The sequence below is a fragment of the Leopardus geoffroyi genome, chromosome D1, assembly GCF_018350155.1.
Source record: "Leopardus geoffroyi isolate Oge1 chromosome D1, O.geoffroyi_Oge1_pat1.0, whole genome shotgun sequence".
Classification (NCBI taxonomy): domain Eukaryota; kingdom Metazoa; phylum Chordata; class Mammalia; order Carnivora; family Felidae; genus Leopardus; species Leopardus geoffroyi.
The window spans coordinates 87,552,151-87,572,731 of NC_059329.1; the positions used below are offsets into that span (position 1 = coordinate 87,552,151).

General features: G+C 36.9%; 1 protein-coding gene across 7 annotated transcripts in view; it reads left to right on the forward strand.

Moving 5' to 3' along the window:
- The window catches only part of HIPK3 (homeodomain interacting protein kinase 3), a 93,021-nt gene that overhangs the window by 7,731 nt on the left and 64,709 nt on the right, over positions 1–20,581 (forward strand). The gene's annotated exons all lie outside the window — the stretch shown is intronic.

Consider the following 20,581-nt stretch of genomic DNA (forward strand, 5'->3'; position numbering starts at 1 on the left):
AAAAGTATATATAACTTGGGGTCCTTGAAGCCAAGTCATGCAAAAAGGACAAGTATTTTATTACATTGCCCCATTATAATTGTATATGATATAGTCTTAATGAAATTTGACAATTTTGTGCGATCTTGATATTTTATACCTGTGAATTTAAAATTGAACTCTGTGTGGAAACTCACTTAGGTTGTTAGGGACTATAACATAATTGGTTTGCCAATACTTTTGAGTAGAAAACAGTTGGAATGTTTGCCTTGTGAGTTGCCCTAAGCCCAGTGTGGCATTTCTGAAAGTATATCCAGTTGCTACTCTGTTACTTGTGAAATCTCTCTTAAGTATCTCACATCTGAGGGTATATCTAGCTTGAAATTGTTTCTCATAATCTGACTGGAAGAAAATGCCTCAATTTATAACTTAGGAGGTAACCTAATACATTACATTTTGGGAAATTTTTACATTTCAAAATATGAAATAGTATCTGAACTGTTTTTTCAGGTCAGAGACCATGTCTTAAAAGTTTTTATATCCCTTAAACTGCATAATAGACATTGGGGAATCAAACATATAATTATTATAAAAGTAATCAAATACAGGCATGTGCTGCTTTACCTATATCCTTTAATCAAGGTAGCATCTTTACTGAACAGCTTTACAGGTACCTGCCCACACACTTTGCTTCTCAAAACCCTACTCTACCCCTCACTTCTTTTTTTTTTTTAATTTTAAAAAATATTTATTTTTGAGACACACACACACACACACACACACACACAGTGAGCAGGGGAGGGGCAGAGAGAGAGGGAGACACAGAATCTGAAGCAGGTTCCAGGCTCTGAGCTGTCGGCACAGAGCCTGACATGGGGCTCCAACCCACAAACCTCCAAATCATGACCTGAGCTGAAGTTGGATGCTTAACTGACTGAGCCACCCAGGTGCCCCAACCCCTCACTTCTTTAATTCTAGCAGATGAGTCTATTTCCTGCATAGAGGTCAATAGGTATGAACTTCCTCCTGATTTCCAACCCTCTACCTCTGGATATAACTTCTACTAGTACACCCTGTATATTTTCACCACTGTCTGAAGGACTGAAACATCTGCTTCCCTCCAAGATTCCTGCCTGTTGTCTATTGTGGATTTCATCTGGAAATGTTTTTTTTCAGCATCTTGAGCCTGTCCAATAACTTCAAGCCTCCTCTTCCCCCCTTTCTTGGGCCTTTTTTCTTCAGTCTTTAAAAATGTTCAGATATCTGAGATCTTTTTTTTTTTTTTTTAATGTTTATTTATTTATTTTGGGGAGGGGGGCAGAGAAAGAGGGAGAGAGAGAATCCCAAGCAGCCTCTGAGCTGTCAATGCAGAGCCCGATGTGAAGGCTCCATTTCACGAACTGGGAGATCAAGACCTGAGCTGACATTAAGAGTTGGATGCTCAGCTGACTGGGCCACCCAGGCATCTCTCAGATACCTGAGATCTAAAGCAGCCATCTTTTATTTTGCACTTTTTTTTTTTAAGTTTACTTTTATTTATTTTGAAAGAAAGAGCGGGTGGGGGAGTGGCATAGAGAGAGGGAGGACAGAGGATCAGAAGCGGTTTCTGCACTGACAGCAGATAGCCTGATGAGGGGCTCAAACTCATGAACTGCAAGATCATGACTTGACCCCAAGTCAGACACTTAACCAACTGAGCCACCCAGGTGCCCCATAAAGCAGCCATCTTTCAGTTTTGCCTCCTCAGATGTGGACCTGGCTTCCTTTTTATTTCTTCCAAACTTCTTAAATGTGTACTTTACCCTCTGTTTGCTTTTGTATTCACTTCTTAGCCCTGGGCAGTATAGTTCTGTCCATGCCACTCTAGTGAAATTACTTCTGCTAAGCTCTCCACTAGTTTCTTTTATTCACAATCTATGTATTCCTCCAGGTGATTGCATCCATAGTATACCCTACTTAATTCTGAGCTTTCAGCTCATCTTTAGAACTAGTGAGGTCCATATTTCCCCCACAGCTAGCTCAGATTGAATTATCTTATTTTAAAATTTGTTTCTTTTTCTGTATTTCCTCTTTGTTATCTTCACTCATTTCTATTGCAGTTTATGTTGAAACTTTAAATCTTAAAATATTTATTTCTGGTGGATACATTAAAAAAACCCAACAAAATCTGTACGTTGTAAAACAAAATTTAGTAGTAGTTATCAAGTTTCCTTTTTGGAAATCCATACTAAGAAAATTGGGAATGTAAAAAAACTATTTATATGAAAATATTCATCACAACTTTATATAATATAGTGAACAAATTGGGAGGAAAAGCAGTTCAACAAATTATAGTATGCACACATGGTAGAATATTATGCTGCTATTCAAAATATCCTAGATAGAACAAATCGGCTTACCAAGTTATACATGTACCATGATTGGAAACATATGATAAAACATACCCTGGAATGACTAGAAGGAAATAGGTTCGTTTTACTGAATATTTTGTAATTTGTAGTAACTGAATAATTTAAAAATGATTTTTATACAGAAATTTCACCTCTTCCTGGAGTGAACAGTGTGTATGCTTTCATGAGTAAGGCAAAATATGTTAAATTTCATGTGTTAGTCTTGTCTACCCATATTCTAGCAGTCTTATTCCAGGTAATGGTAATGGTGTAGTGATCATTTTTACCCTTTCAATTTGCAGGGTCTCTATGAACAAATAACATTTTTTAGATGTTTTTTTGTTTACTTTGAGAGAGAGAGAGCGCTTGCACAGGTGTGTGCATACATGGGCTGGGGAGGGGCAGAGAGATAGGGAGAGAGAGAACCCCAAGCAAGCTCAGCGCTATCAGCACAGAAAGGCAGAGCCTGACATGGGGCTCCATTTCATGGCTGTGAGATCATGACCTGAGCCAAATCAAGAGTTGGTCGCTTAACCGACTGAGCCACTCTTGGCACCCCTTAAGTTTTAACATTGTTATAAAATAACTGTTTTGGCAGATTCATCATGTATAGTTGATATGTGATCATTACTTTTAGGTTTGAGATTCTATCTAACTTCTTATGCAAAAGCCTAAAAAATGATACAAAGTCACTTTTGGCCAGTAAGAGATTTATAGTTATTATCTAAAAATAAATTTCTCATCATAAACTGTTAACTGTTTTGTGGCTATTTTCAGTCATGATTTAACATACTTTTTCTTTATTTTATCCCATGATATCAATAGTTGGCCTTAATTTTGAACTTAAAATGTGTTAGCTGTCACTTAGGCATCTTCAAATGGAATTAAAGTTTTGTAATCACCTTTTTTATCTTTCTAATATGTTGATGGCATTTAAAAAGTTTCTTCAGCTAGATCTGAATATATTTTTCTTACATTTGTAATTCTGATACATAAACTTTATAGTGTCATGTATGGTAGTGTGGCTTTTTACACTAATGTGAAAAATTTTTTTTTCAGTGTTTATGTGGGGCTTGTAGTAGACAAATATTTTTGTCACCCTTGTTAATTCCATATAAATCTACAGTTTTAGTGCAAAGCTTATTACAAGCAACCTGATAATGTGTCATTTTATTTATTTTTAGTTTATTTATAACTTTTTAAATGTTTTTATTTGTTTTTGAGAGAGAGAAAGAGAGAGACAGAGTAAGTGTGGGGGAGGGGCAGAGAGAGAGGGAGACACAGAATCTGAAGCAGGCTCCAGGCTCTGAGCTGTCAGCACAGAGCCCAACGTGGGGCTCGAACCCATGAACTGTGAGATCATGACCTGAGCTGAAGTCGGATGCTTAACCAACTGAGCCACCCAGGTGCCCCTATTTTTTTTTTTTTTTTTGATTGCGCACGTGTTCGAGCAGAGAGTGGGGAGGAAGAGAGAGAGGGGAGAGAGGATCCCAAGCAGGCTTTGTAGTATCAGCAGAGTCTGATGTGGGGCTTGAAACCATGAACCATGAGATCATGACCTTAGCTAGAGTTGGATACTTACCCAACTGAGCTCCCTAGCCCGTACCCCCCACCCCCTGCCAATTTTATTTTTAGGAATCTCTGTGCTCAATATAGGGCTCGAACTCACAACCCTGAGATCAGGAGTCACATGCTTTACCAACTGAGCCAGCCACGTGCCCCAGCAGTGTGTGTGTCATTTAAAAAAGTTAATGATTAGAGTTAGAACCAAACATAAGCAGTTCTAATAGATTTCTAAGAATTCAGTGTCCTTTCTTTGAGAGTACTCTTTTGAGCAGCAGCTTGTTTTCTTTCCTCCTTAGGTCTTTATGAATTTACATTGTTCTTTAGTTTCTTTCTGAGGTTCTTGGGGAGACTTGTTATAAATCTCTGTCTTGTCCCCTTCCTCACATTTGTCATGAGAATAAAGAGGTATTTATTTTTCTTAACATATTTTCATTTCTGTTCCTTCTATTGTTTCTGATGAGATACCATAGTTTCCTGAAGCACAGGATTTCCTGAAGCCATTGTGAGACACCCCAGTTCACAAGATATATATGATAGTTAAAATTTGAAACTTAAAAAATAGTGTTTCCATATTAGAAAGGTTTTGAAGGTACTTCACAAAATTTCTAAGAAAGGACATATAAAGTGGCATATCGGGCCACTAAAATATGAGTATGGAGAGAACATAATTGTAGGGATAAAAACCTAACAACTTTGAATTTAGGAGTGTAGGTCACCTTAGGGCCATGTAGGATCTTGAAGGAATATGGAAAGAACAGGTCGTTGACTTTTTTGTTCCAGTTTATTGTTTCAAGCCCTAAAACGTTCATAAATATTTTTCAAAACTAAAAGTACTATAATCAAGCTTATGCTGCTGTAAATATTTGTCTTTTCAGCTTTTACAAATACAAAACTGTTATTTGTGTGGGTGGCAGGGGGAGCAGCTACAATTCTCACTTCACGGGTGTTTAGATTTTAATTCTTGTGATATATGTTACTCTGGAGTGATAGTTCTCTTTCAGTTATGAGTACAAAGTGAAAATGTCAAAGTTGTTTATTTAGGATAGCCTGTAATTTTGAGAAGTTTTGTAGAACAGGTCCTCTGATTCTATAAATGTTCATTTAGAACTTTGAATCATCATTTCTTACAAAAATTTTATCACCTGAATTTTTCCTTTATAATGCTTTGTCAGCAATGGACATTTGATCAAATTATTAATCTAGGATTCAGCTTCCTCTGTTGATTTGAGTTGTTTTAGAGATACATTAGGTTAGGAGGTATTCTGGTAAGGATCATTGGGCTTTTGGTTTTTTTGGTCTTTAATATTTCATACTCCTCTTTGCCTAAAAGTTAATTACATAGATTTTTTTCTTTTTTATACAAAACATAAAATTTTGTGGTAGTTATTTTGGACAGATTTCCTATAAAATATAAAGGGGGCACTTGGGTGGTTCAGTCAGTTAAGCATCTGACTTCAGCTCAGGTCTCATGGTCTCATGGTTCGTGGGTTCAAGCCCTGTGTCGGGTGCTGTGCTGACAGCGGGAGCCTTGAGCCTGCTTCAGATTCTGTGTCTCCCTCTTTGTCTGTCCCTCCCCCGCTCGTGTTCTATCTCTCTCTTTCTCAAAATGAATAAACATTAAAAAAAAATAATTCATTTGGCTTTCTGTTGAGGGAGTTGTTCATAACCCATAGTTATAGAGCTGTTTACTTTTTCTAGCAATCCATCATGCAGGTATTGATACATATTGAATGACCAATTTGAATAAAAGTTTTCAGGGTGCCTGGGTGGCTCAGTTGATTGTCAGCCTTTGGCTCAGGTCAGGGTCTCCCAGTTCGTGGGTTTGAGCCTTGCATCAGGGTGTGTGCTGACAGTGCAGAGCCTGCTTTGGATTCTCTCCCTCTCTTTCTGCCCCTCCTCTGCTCACACCCTCTCAGTTAAAGAAAAAAAAAAAAAAGAAAAATATTAAAATAAAATAAAAATTTTCTTTGTACTAAAGTTTTATAAACTAGATTTGCATTGTTAGTCTTAAAGTTTTCTTCAAGGACGGGACAGGTGAACTTTTTATCTTTGGTCAACTTTTCTTTTTTTTTTTTTTTTGAAAAAATTTTTAAATGTTTATTTATTATTGAGAGACAGAGCATGAGCATGGGAGGCACAGAGAGAGAGGAGGAGACACAGAATCCGAAGCAGGATCCAGGCTCTGAGCTGTCAGCACAGAGCCCGACACGGGGCTTGAACTCACAAACCGTGAGATCATGACCTGAGCCAAAGTCCGACGCTTAACCGACTGAGCCACACAGGCGCCCCACTGTGGTCCATTTTTCTATCAGTATTTCATTTCTGTGTTTTTATGTTGTTTTAATTCTTAAAATTTAACTTAAAAAGTTTTTTTAAAGTAAGTTTTATACCTAATGTGGGGCTTGAACTCAAGACCGCGAGATCAAGAGTCCCGTGCTATGCTGACTGAACCAGCCAAGCACCCCCAGGGTCTCATTTTAGATAGCTTAAAAAAATCTAGAGAATTATATGCTTTAGTAAGCATAGTCCTTAAGTATTCTTTTAATTAACTCTTTTTCAGCTTTTCTAAAGTAAAGGTTGGGGAGGGGGGAGCGTGTATTGCAGGGTGATTTCTAGCAGCTTTGAAATGTCCCAACAGGTCATTTTCTGTTCCAAAAGTTGGAATGTTTTGCTAAGTCAGATGAAGCTTGTTATTTAACATGCTGATTTGTGTTATAGTCAACACATTCTCTAGATGCTTTGTTCACAATACTGCTGGAAAATACCCAAGACTTTAGTGTTTTCAGATAAATGTTTTGTAGGCACCTCAGATAGCAAGTTTATTTTATGAAGCTTTACATTAGGGGAAGTTCATTTATGTGAACATGTTTCTTATGTGAAGTGTTTTAGCGTAAGTAATTTCCTGGGCAGAATACTGGTAAAATAACCTGTTAATGATACAGGTGTTTAAAATACTGATATTTAAATGACCAATGAAGAGAGTTAAACTCATTTACTATTCACATTGAACACTTAATTTCTGGTGTATTTATCTATTGTTTTCTAATTGGACATGTTATTTTGTCTTTTATAAATACACTCTTTAAACAGTAATTGAGAAATGAAACCGTGTGACTAGAAACTACTTTTTATTGTCTGAATATTGCTAGTTAATGTGGTTCTATTTTCTAATTCCTATTGTAGAGCCTTGTATAGACTAGTACTAGGATTCTCTGTCTTTTCAAGAATAAGAAGCCCTTTTTGTCAAATTAATTGGAGCACATAGTGAAATTCTACTTTTAGTCTCCATTGAAGAAATTACATAATGACCAAGAGCTCCAGAAACTGCTGTGAATTAAGTAATACTTTTAAATGAAAAGATTTCTTCTCATTGCTTATGAATACTTTTTTTTCTTTTTTTTTTTTAATGTTGGCAGATGATCCCAGGGACTCATTGTGTATCTGATGATTCTAGATTTTAGGTGATCTGGGTCATGTCTAAAATACTCAAAAGTACATTCCCAAAGGAGTAACCCTTGAAGAGCAGCCTTGTGCAAGAAAAACATTTATTTTATGCCTGTCATTCATATTCTTTTTTTTCTGTTTAAGTTACCACTTAACAAAAATTCAGACCTACAAAAAATTTACAATAGTACAAAGAATTCTTATGTATCTTTCACCTAGATTCTTCAGATATTAATATTTTATTCCATTTGTATTTACCTTTTTTCTCTCTATATGTATCTGTATTTTTTCCTGAACTTTGTGAGTTGTAGTCATGATATCTCGTTACCCCTAATATATGTATATTTTTCACCCCTAATGTTTTTCCTAAAAGCAAAGACTATTCATTTTTTTTTTTAAATGTTTATTTATTTTTTGAGAGAGAGTAGGGGAGGGACAAAGAGAGAGGGGGGACGTAGAATCCAAAGCTGGCTCCAGGTTCTGAGCTGTCAGCACAGAACCGGAAGCAGGGCTCAAACTCACAAGCTGTGAGATCATGACCTAAGCCAAAGTCGGATACTCAACCAACTGAGCCACCCAGGTGCCCCGACTATTCAGTTTTTATGTCTCTTTAGTTTTCTGTAATCTGAAAAGTTTCTTAGTCTTCATGTTATTTTCCGACATCGACATTTTTGTAGAATGCTGCCAGTTATTTTGAAGAATGGCCCTGTTTGGATTTGTTTTCTTGTGCTTAGAAATATCATAGTAAAATTATTCCTCTTAGAACATTCATATCAGGAGGCACATGATAGGTGCCATTACTACAGATTTTAACATTGATCACTTAATTAAGGTGGCACCTACTGATTTCTTTCCTTTGATTAGTATGTATGCCATCGAAGCTTTCCTTTGATTATTAGTATGCCATGGAAGCTGGCAGAAGATAGACTGTTTGGTCAGAGATAAAGGACCTTCTTACTCATAGCAGTAGCAATAGTCACTGTGTCAGTATTTGCCCTGCTTCCTCAACTGAATTCCCTACAGGGTGATGTGAACAGGGCAGCCAGGTAACTCCTGCACAAAAGCAGTTGCATTACAGGAGAGGAACTCTAGGCTTAGGAAACTTGAATCTTTCATAAGGGGCAGGAAGCCTGCCTGACGTTTGACCAAGAGGGTGTCATTATCTTTATTATACTGAACATTAAGCAACCTGCCCTTTGCCCTGGAGGAAGACACTATACTATCTCTACCTTCCAGGGATGTTCAGGGATATAGTAATATCCTTTGAAAAGATACTCTGGAACATAGGCAGTGATGTTGCTTGCAAGACCAGGAGAAACATGAGAGACCACAGTGAATTGTCTCCCAACAGTAATATTCTGTTATCTTTAAAGCCTTCTCCCACTAGTTTTTGCGTCTGTTGCATCTGTTGTTTCAATCAGTAATTATGATTGTTGCCAAATGGTGAATTTTATGAATTACTTTCCTCTCTTTCCTGACTTATTCTCCGGTTCTTCACTCCTGCCTCCTGGGGTGGGAACTTCCTAAGTAAACTACCTACTTGCAGGCCTTTCTTTAAGAATATACATTTAGGGGAATTGGGCTACATCACAAGGCACCCCAAAATCATCATGTCTAAAATCCAACTTTTTCTCTCAATTTTCTTGTTTTTTTTTTTTTTAATATTTTCTGTTATCACTTGGCTATCTTTTTTTTTTTAAATAAGTTTATTTATTTGAGAGAGACAGAGACAGTGTGAGTGGGGGAGGGGCAGAGAGAGGGAGAGAGAAAATCCCAAGCAGGCTCTGTGCTGCTGGTGGAGGCTGATGTGGGTCTCGAACTCATGAAACCATGAGATCATGACCTGAGCCCAAATCAAGAGTGGGATGCTTAACCGACTGAGCCAACCAGGCACCCCGGCTATCAGTTTTTCAAGCCAGAAACATGGTTGTGTTTCTCCCCACTCCTCACTGAGCTTTGTGGTTCTTCCTCCTGGCTACCTATTGGTAATCCATACTCCGTTTCATTCCTTGGTACTGTCTTTGTTGGGACTCTGATCAGCTGTTATCTGGACTATTAAGTAGTCTTTCAACTGTTGTTTCCGTTGTTTGTTTCTGTCCACTTCATCCTTTAGAACTTTGCCTGAGTGATCTTTCTAAAATACAAATATGATTATGTCGGTTTTCTATTTAAAACCCTTGAGAGGCATCCCATCCCCTATAGCTCCTTAACAAGGAACACAAGGTTCTTCATGATCGGTGCTCTTTTTTTTTTTTACAGTTGTCTTTCTTCTCAAGGATCATTGTTTTCTCCAGCAGCCTACTCCCCTGGCAAGTTATGTTCTAGTGTGGAGGTTAGTGAACTTTTTTATAGGGCTAGATGGCAAATAGTTTAGTTTTGCAAGCCGTGTATGGTCTCTGTTACAAATTTTTTTTTTTTTTCAAACAACCTTTAAAAAGTAAAAACCATTCTTACTACGTGGACCATACAAAACAGGCTGGGTTGGATTTGGCCAACCATAATTTGTCGTCCTTTTCTCTAGCCAAGCAAAGCTAATATGTCATATTTTCATTAGTCTCTGACTTGGTATATGCTTTTGATTTCTATCTCATGGAATATTCTTTTCTATATAGGAGACTTCTTCCCATGATACTTCAAATTTTAGCTAATGCGGGAGTAGGGGGCGCCTGGGTGGCTCAGTTGATTAAGCATCCAACTCTTGATTTCTGCTCAGGTCATGAGATCACGGTTTGTGAGATCTGAGATTGAGCCCTGTGTCTGGTTCAGTGCTCACAGCCAGGAGCCTGCTTGGGATTCTTTCCCCCCAGCCCCCCACCTCTGTTCCTCCCCTGTTCTTGCTCTCACAATGTGTTTTCTCTTTCTCTCAAAATAAATAAATAAACTTAAAAAAATTAGTTCATAGGTTAATTTAGTGAATCCTTTTGTGCTCTTTCAGGGCATTCTTCAATCATTTCTATTTTCTTTGCTACCTGCATATCTTGTACATCTTAGGTCACTGCCCTTGTTAGTGACGTAGTTATGTGGATACATGTGTTTCCCTTTTGCTAGAAGAAGCTCATCAATGAGAAAACATATTTCATTGCTATGTCTTTCTGCTCCTAAATGGCTTTGCTTGATTTGAATTGAAAGAAAAATTGAAAAAAAAAAAAAAAAAGGACTGAAATAGGATATGGCTATTGAATATGCTAATACAATATATCTAAAATGGTTATTTATATTTTTTCTTTAAAAAATACATTCAGTTGAAGAGATTATTCTATTCTCTGGTAGATTTTTTTCCCTCTTCATTTAAACGTTAATGTAAATTTAGGCTGTGAAAGTATAGGGAGTAATATAATCAACTCTATACAGTTGCCATCCTGGGTGCAAAATAAAAGTCACATAGTTGAAGTCTCTCGTTTTTCCTTTCTTCCTGGCACGTTTATCATTTCCGTGGGTGTTTTTATACTTTGACCACATAATTAATATATCTAAAGATTTATTTATTTTTGAGAGAGAGTGCCAGCGGGGAAGGGGCAGAGAGAGAGAGGGAGACAAAAGATCTGAAGCAGGCTCTGTGCTGACAGCAGCGAGCTTGATGCAGGGCTTGAACTCATGAGCCGTGAGATCATGACCTGAGCCGAAGTCAGACACTCAACCGACTAAGCCACCCAAGTGTCCCACGAAATTAATATATCTAAATACAGTATAGATTTGTCTGTTATTAGTTTTTTCACATATGATAGTGTACTTCTGCACCTTGTTTTTTGTTGAGATTTATCCATGTTCATATATGTATTTTCAGTGAATTCATTTTGCTGCACATCATTAATTCTAACATACACGATTTCTCCCATATTTTAACATCTTCGAAATTGTGATACATCTTAAAATCAGTGATGTCACATCCTTATAATTGTCCTTATAATTGTATAGGCCACCATTGTATTGTGTGCATTTTATGAAAAAGCCACACTTTATTCTTTTCTGACAATTGGGTTTTTTTCAAAATTTTGCTATAAATATACAGAACAGCAGTGAACATTGATTTACCTGTGGGTTTTTAAAAATTTTTTAAATTTAAAATTTTTAATTTTTTTGTACCTGTGTGAATTTCTGTAGGCAGGATGTATACCTGGAAGAATTGCTAGATTATGGACTATGTCCATTTTCAGCTTTGCTCCCTAAAGTGATTGTACTTCTTTACCTTCTGTTGACCTACAACTTTTTAACATTGGGTATTGTCCTACTTTTTGTCAGTCTGATGGGTATAAAATGGCATCTTACTGTAGTTTTAATGAGTGTTTTCCTTATTACTAATGGGGCTGACAATTTTTTTTAATAAGTCATTTGTCATGCATTTCCTTACCTGTGAATTGCTTGCATATATTTTTTTATCCACTTTCCTACTGAATTTTGCCAAACACAATATGATTTCTTCAGATCTTTTGTTAGTTACATGTGTTGCCAGTATCTTCGTTTCTATGGCTTATCTTTGTGTTATCATTGAATAAATACATACAAATTTTAAATTTCAGTAAAGTCAGCTTTCCCCATCTTTTCCTCGTTGTGCCTTTTCTTTGTTTAAAAAAAAAAATCTTTGGCGCGCCTGGGTGGCGCAGTCGGTTAAGCATCCGACTTCAGCCAGGTCACGATCTCGCGGTCCGTGAGTTTGAGCCCCGCGTCGGGCTCTGGGCTGATGGCTCAGAGCCTGGAGCCTGTTTCCGATTCTGTGTCTCCCTCTCTCTCTGCCCCTCCCCCGTTCATGCTCTGTCTCTCTCTGTCCCAAAAAAAATAAATAAACGTTGAAAAAAAAAAAATCTTTTCAGAGGTTTGTGATTTGTTAAAAACATAACATTAATTTTAAACTGAAAGGTATAAAAATACAAACTTCTAGGCTGACCCTGGTGTATTTTGTGTTGTAAGACATTTATAGGTGCAGAGGTTTTTTTTTTTTTTCTTCCCCCTTTAATGTTCTTTAGAATTGAAAGGTAGAAATATCTATAGTTGGTGAAGGTTTTCCCCCTCTTTACATTTATCCTCTTGAAAATTCTAGCACTTCAGTTGGAGAATAGTTAGAGCATGTGGGTGTGAAACTGTTTAAATGTAATGAGGGACAAACACAGCAATGTAAACTTCTCATAGTAAGTTCACAGGGGTCACTATATGTTAAAAACTTGGAAAATAACTAACTGGAGGGTTTTTTTTAAAATAATAAAGCAGTGAAGATCCTCTTTGTTTTTGGATGGGGTAGGGTGAGGTGGGTAGCCATTCCAAAATGAAGCATATGGGTTACCTATTCAGTCCATACAAAATATAAAAGAGTTTATAAACTCTTTTACCTTTGAAGTTTGTACATATTAAAGAAAAAAAGGCCGGAGTGTGGGGCGCCTGGCTTGCTCAGTCAGTGGAGTATGTGGCTCTTGATCTTGGGTTTGTGAGTTCAAGCCCTACTTTGGGTGTAGAGACATTACTTAAAGAAAAAAATCTTTAAAAAAGGCAAGAGTGATTAAATTCAGGTAAATTAACTTAATTTTTAAAAAAATAGCACCCAAAATTTGAACTTACAAGTGCAAATAATTTATAAAAGAGTTTTCCGTTGGATTAAATTAGTAGTTTTTTTCTTTTTCTTCCACAAAATATGATGTATTTCTTTGAAGTTGTCCTAAAAAACACTGATAGATTCATCTATATTTTATTGTCACAAACTAAAGTTTAGGTACTAAAGAAGGAAGCTAAACTTTTTTTCTTTTGCTTCAAGTAATTGAATCTTTAAACTTCAAACTTGTAACTGAGAATAGGCTAATTGTAGTAAGATATAAGTATGGTAAAGGTAGAATTAAAATAATGTTAAAACATTATTTGATAGTATTCACAGTGGATTTAGTTGTAAGATGTTTAAAAAGTGAATTTGATACAACTTTCATAGATTACTAACTCATTTATCATTTGAAAAATAAGTTGAAATTAGGCCAATTAGTAGAAATTTAAACTTCAGCTCAAATTGTACAGCTTTTATCTAAAGGCTTTCATTCGTGGTATCACCATAAATATTTCATGGGCTGTTACATGATTTTTTGAGAGGACGTACAACAAATTCATGTTAATATAATAAAATATTGTGGTTATGAGAGGTTTCAAAATTGGTCAAAATACCATTGCAGTAACAAATTGTTTAATTCATGGCTTTAATCAATCACTGTGTCATTAAAATAGTGTAATACTTGTTTTTAGTATTCTTCTCTGTATTTAATACCTTATCTTTCAGTTTTAAAGCTCTTAAGAAAAATGTCCCTTAATCCCCTCTATGAAATATTGACAGATTTTCAGTTGAAGCATATTTTCTAGGTATACCTATTTTCTAGGTATATTCATGAAAGCAAAATTTTTATGGGTAAACCAAGTTGGAATAATCTATTATTTACATGAAACTAGATTATAGACAATATTGCTACTTGAAGACTTCATTCTATCTCCTTTGATCTCTTTGTCAGACTTTGTGAACTCAAGGCACAGACATTTGTACAAAACTTTGAGTTATAATACAACTTATGTTTGCTGTATCTTAGAAAAAAGTAAGTTTGAAAAGATGTGTGGGGCTAACACAGCTTTAGGTTTTATTCATTTAACTCTTTTCTAGACTTTGTGAGGAATGCAAAAGTCGTTTACGAACAGCGTAATTCCTCTTTGGCCCACTAGCTGAGTGAATTAGGTTGACCCTGTTATTTTCAAAAAGACATTCTGCAGGGTTGAAAGTCATTATATTGATGCACAAAGCTCCTTTCTTGGAATGGCTTACTTTCTGATTTGCACATAAAAATGTTTCGGTAAAGACCACCTTCCCTAAAGTGCTTTTACTTCTCTGAAAAAGTTTTGCTTTTGAATACTACCTCCTCTAAAGTGTTTCACTTCTAACTTCATCATACCTGAAGTGTGTCAGGAAAAGGATTGAGAGCCACTATTCAGATTTAGAATTTTGGATTCTTTTACTGCTAAGCATCTTTAAAAATGCCTTTTGTGTTACATAAGAGAAGTGTTAATTTTGAATGTATTGCACTAGAAGGAGAGGAACTAGAATTTAGCAAAGGATATTGGGAATTTGTGTGGTGGGAGATAGATAATCAGAAAGAGATGGTAGGTCAGAGGAAGAGATCAATAATATTTTGAGGACAGAATGTGAAGTGCTGTTTTGACGTACCCAGGTCAGATCTTGAGGTTTAATTGAGATGAGAGAAAGAGGGCTAGAAGAAACGTTTGGATCCCAGTAAAGACCAGAATAGGCTGGCGATCTGGTGTAGTAGGGACTGCTTGTGTGGGGTGGGGGGATGGTGGTAGTGGTGGTGTTTCCTTTGGTTTTTAGCATGCGCAATGATTTTTACATAGCGCTTTTCAGTCTTTTTGCCTCTGGTGCTGATCATAGCTGCTGGAAGGCAGTTATAATCTGTAATGTATGTTTGGTAATTTGACTGAAGACATCATTCTCTTAGTGACCTAGGTACTACTCCAACAGTGTAGAACATACCATTACTGTTTTCACGTAGGATAATCCTCCCGACTCTGTTAGCTTTGATGCCATTAGGCTAAAGGTGCTTTGGTACATTTTACTGACAAAACAGTCTTAACTGTATTTTTCATTTCCTGTTCCATTTGTCTCTTTTTAAAGAGTTTGGTAATGGGGCGCCTGGGTGGCGCAGTCGGTTAAGCGTCCGACTTCAGCCAGGTCACGATCTCGCGGTCTGTGAGTTCGAGCCCCGCGTCGGGCTCTGGGCTGATGGCTCAGAGCCTGGAGCCTGTTTCCGATTCTGTGTCTCCCTCTCTCTCTCTCTGCCCCTCCCCCGTTCATGCTCTGTCTCTCTCTGTCTCAAAAATAAATAAACGTTGAAAAAAAAAATAAAAAAAAAAAAATAAAGAGTTTGGTAATAAGTTCATTTTTGAAGTTGAACTTCACTTGTATCTACCTTATTTTAATACATATCCTGGAAACAGTTGATAGGTATGTTCAGAAAAGAACTCTGAAAGCAGGGTTTTTATGTAAATAGAATCAAATCAAAGGTTTACTTTGATCTAGTGTAGCTATTTGCTTATTTTCAGTTCAGTGAAAATATTCCCTAAGGTAACTTGCATTGAGGTGACTTCTTTTTTGTTGGTTGTTGTATTTTTTTTTTTTTTTTTTTGATTGTGGAATAGTAGCTACAAATTTAATGCTTTGGTCTCTTATCCCTGTTTATTATGAGATAATTTTTTAGTGTCCTGAGCTTCTCTTTAAGTAAAACAACAACAACAACAACAACAACAACAACAAAAACTTCTTAAAAGACTTTCATTTTATTTGTTATTTTCATTTATTGTTGTTCATCTTTAGAAATACTGTTCTTGGGGCGCCTGGGTGGCGCAGTCGGTTAAGCGTCCGACTTCAGCCAGGTCACGATCTCGCGGTCCGTGAGTTCGAGCCCCGCGTCAGGCTCTGGGCTGATGGCTCAGAGCCTGGAGCCTGTTTCTGATTCTGTGTCTCCCTCTCTCTCTGCCCCTCCCCCCGTTCATGCTCTGTCTCTCTCTGTCCCAAAAAAATAAATAAAAGTTGAAAAAAAAAAATAAAAAAAAAATAGAAATACTGTTCTTTTTCATATATATGTTTTAAATTGAAACTTGATGCTTTTAGTAATGTAATAATTTCTGTACTTTCCACTGATGGTCTGAAAGACCTGGGGATTATTCAGTAGTCATTTGGGAATGCCCAGCTAATAATGTGGGTTTCTATAGAGTTTTAAGTGTAATGTTTAATATTTGTCAAGAACTCAAATGAAAAAATAGAAAGCTCATTTGTTATAGCTATGGATGACATCAAGCTCTAGGTGTTAGTACAGCTAGGCCTGATGAATTAGATTTAAAAATAGAGATTTGAAAACCACAATGAAATACCACCTCACACCCATTAAGATGGCTATTATAAAAAAGTAGAAAAAAAATAGGTGTTGTTGAGGATATAGAGAAGTTGGAACCTTTGTGCACTACTGGTTGGAATTTGAATGGTACAGCTGCTCTGGAAAATATAGTGATTCCTCAAATTAAAAATAGAATTATTATATAATCAGGAATTCCACTTGTGGGTATATACACAAAAGATTTGAAAGTAGAGTCTTGAAATTTGTACATCCGTGTTCATAGTAGCATTATTCACGATAGCCAAAAGGCGGAAGCAACCCAAATATCTTTTTTTTTTTAAGATTTTATTTTTAAGTAATCTCTACACCCAATGTGGGACTTGAACTCACAACCCCAAGATCAAGTGTTGCATGCTCCACTGGCTGAGCCAGGCAGGCACCCACCCCCCAATATCTTTCGATGGCTGAATGAATAAACAAAATATGACATATACATACAATGGAATATTACTTAGTCTTAAAAAGGAGGGGAATTCTGACACTGCTATGTGGATGAACCTTGAATACATTATGCAAAGTGAAGTAAGTCAGTCGTAAGAGCAAATACTGTACAATTTCATATATATGGTACCTAGAGTAGTTAAATTCAGCCAGGGGCTGGGGCAGGGGACATTGGACAGTTGTTTAATGGGTTGAGTTTCAGTTTTGGAAGAGGAGAAAAGTTCTGGAGATGGATGCTAATGATTGCACAACAGTGTGAATATATTTGATGCCATTGAACTGCACACTTAAAAATGATAAATTTTGTGTTTTGCATATTTTATCATAATTTTTTTAAAAAGAAGTACATTTAAAAATTGAGATTTGCACAAGTAAGAGAAAGTTGAGTGAAGAGAATGCAAAGGCATCATTGCGTTTACTCAAATCTATTTGTGCTGTCACATACATTTTGAAGAAGAACCCAGTTACCTATGGGCTTTGTATAAGTTTGGCAGAATTGTTCAGAATTTTAATATTGGCTAATAAATTGAATGTAAGATAGTAAAGTATTTCTGTTTTTGCTTCCTCCCTTTTCAGAAAGCCTGAAAAGGGAAAAAAGTAGAAAACCTGGTTAGTGGTGGTCAGACAGACTCAGGTTTGTGGGTGTCAATGTTGGTTACATTGCTGTTTTGGTAATTGTAAAAGGATGTGAAAAATTTGGATACAATTCAGATGGGTCTTAAAGTCTTTTAGAGGGTTGGAAAAATAAGGCCCTATTAAAGTACCTGAGATTATTAAGCTTGAGGAATGGAAGCTTAATGGTTGCTCTCACAGGAGTCTTCACCATCCTCTGAGTGATATATTATAGGCAGCCCCAGCTCACAAAGGGGTAGTGTTTCAAAACTTCATTTCTTAGTCAGTTGATAAGAACAAATGACAAAGTCATAAATAATAAAGCTACAGAGGTATAATGTAATTTGAATTGCAGTGAAAATAATAGGTGATAATAGTATTGTACTGAGTCTGTGTTTTAGACTCCATGGACTTAAGCAGCTCCTGTACTCTCCTTACTTACTGTACTGTATAAAATCCATAAGCTTCAAGTATAAGATACTCTTATCAGACCATGAGTCTTATCTGATGGAGGATTGGGAGAAGAAAAGACTTAATACCTGGATATGGCAGGGAGTCACAGTGGCCAAGTTAATTAGTAATTTAGAGCTCTTTGCTTGTGGTCCTTTATGATAGCTGTCTCCAGCACCACCCTCACCCTTTCTTATGTGTTATGTATATGATGGGACATTCCTATCTGTGTTTATTTTCTAAAGTCTCCTTTGAGATTGGCTCTGCCCAGCACAGTGCTTGGTGAGGGGTAATTTTCTGAGTTTCCTTTAGTTAACCTTGGTTGGGGCTCTTGGCTTGTTTGCCTTCTAGCTCGGCATGTTGGGGAAGAAAACGTAGGAACAGCAGAGTTCAGAAAAAAAATTTCTTTTAATATATTTTGTTTAACATTTATTTATTTTTGAGAAATAGAGAGTGAATGGAGGAGGGGCAGAGAGAGAGGGAGACAGAAATCCCAAGCAGGCTCCAGGCTCTGAGTGGTCAGCACAGAGCCTGCCTGACGTGGGGCTTGAACCCGCGGACTGCAAGATCAAGACCTGAGCCGAAGTCAGAAGTTCAACCGACTGAGCCACCCAGGCGCCCCCAGAGTTCAGAAATTGTAGTAGTTTCTTAAATATCAGTATGTCAGTTACCTGGATCTTAGCTGTTGTTCATATAAAACCTCGCTTTCAAATGGCATGGGATTGGCATAGGGTGCCTGAGTGGCTCAGTTGGTTAAGCGTCTGACTTCAGCTCAGGTCATGATATCACGCTTCGTGAGTTTGGGCCCTGCCTTGGGCCCTGTGCTGACAGCTCCCTCTCTCTGTGCCCCTCCCTCACTCATGCTCTGTCTCTCAAAAATGAATAAATGTTAAAAAAATTTTTTTTATGGCATGGATTGGCCAAGAGTGGTATGCATTCTGTTCCCTAGGATTTCATCCTCATCTTTTGAGACTTGAGGACCTTGAATTGGTAGGGCTTAAATTTGCTACGGTTTTTGTATAAACTAGATCATTTTTTCTCAGATGTTAGTGTGAATCTAAATGGCCTTGGGAGCTTGTACACATGCAGATGCCTGGACCTCACTACAGACCTACTGAATCAGAATCTTTCTGGGTGGAGTTTTAAATATTTTCACTTAACTCTTTGTTAAGGAAAAGTGTAAACATTCAAAAGTAGAAACGCTTTTTGCTTGATCATCAAGATCCTATGAAGTACAGTATATGGCTAATTTCATTTTATTCATATCCTCATCTATTTTCTCTATTATTTTGAAGCAAATACCAGTATATTATTTCATCTCTAAATATGCAATCTATATATTTTATAATTTTTTTTAATGTTTATTTTTGAAGGCGAGAGAGCATGAGCAGGAATGGGCAGAGAGAGAGAGAGGGAGACGCAGAATCCGAAGTAGGCTCCAGGCTCCGAGCTGTCAGCACAGAGCCTGACACGGGGCTCGAACTCACAAGTCATGAGATCATAACCTAAGCTGAAGTCAGACGCCCAACTGACTGAGCAATATACATACATACATAGTGAAAATTAAAGTGGTAAAAAGGATATACAATGAAAAGTAAATCTTTGTCATTTGCCTCCAGAATTCTTGTTACTCTCCTCTGAGGCAAAGAAACCCACACTTTATATGTATACAGATATTCAGTGTATATGCAAATATATACATATGTAATTCTTTTTTTTTTAAAGTGTATTTATTTTGAGAGACAGAGAGAGTGAGTAGGGGAGGAGCAGAGAAAGAGGGGGCAGAGGATCCAAAGTGGCTTCCATGCTGACAGCAGAGAGCCCGATGCCGGGCTTGAACTCCTGAGCTGCGAGATCATGACCTAAGCTGAAGTTGGACAGTCAACCAACTGAGCCACTCAGGCACCCTAATAATTCTATTGTAAAGTACACATTTTTCTGAATCTTGCTTTTTTCATACAACAATATGGGAATCAGTCCATAACAGGGTAGATTATTTTCATTCTTTTTTTTTTTTTTAACTTTATTTTTTATTTTTTAAAATTTACATCCAAATTAGCCTATAGTGAAGCAATGATTTCAGGAGTAGATTCCTTAATGCCACTTACCCATTTCGCCCATCCCCCTCCCACAACCCCTCCAGCAACTCAGTTTGTTTTCCGTATTTATGAGTCTCTTCTGTTTTGTCCCACTCCCTGTTTTTATATTATTTTTGTTTCTCTTCCCTTATGAGTGAAGTCATATGATTTTTGTCTTTCTCTGACTAATTTCCTTTAGCATAATACCCTCCAGTTCCATCCACGTAGTTGCAAATGGCAAGATTGTAGTTGGTCTTGTATTTACCCAGTGCTTTTTGAATGAGTGTTTAGGTTATACTGCATGAATATTCTTTTACTATATCTGAGGTGCCTGATTCTATGTCAGTTTTGTTAGATATTGTCAAATTACTTTTCCTTTGTCTGTATGACAATACATGGTTTTTTAGGCTCACCGGTTCCCTTTTAAAGATGCTTTTTATGTCTCTCCTATTTATGTTCATGCGTTTCTTTAAATCCACAAGTATATTTATAATAGATGTTTTAGAAATTTTTTTGTGTCAGTTTCATCATCTGTTTCTCTCAGTCTATTTCTGTGGGTGTCGATCACAGAAGTGGTTTGAAATGGGAATCACGGTAATGCTAAATTGTTGAAGATAAGGTTGGCGGCCCTCACAAACATTAAGTGAATTAGATGATGGGTTCAATATGTTTAGAAGGAGTTTTCCCTGTGGCTTCGCCT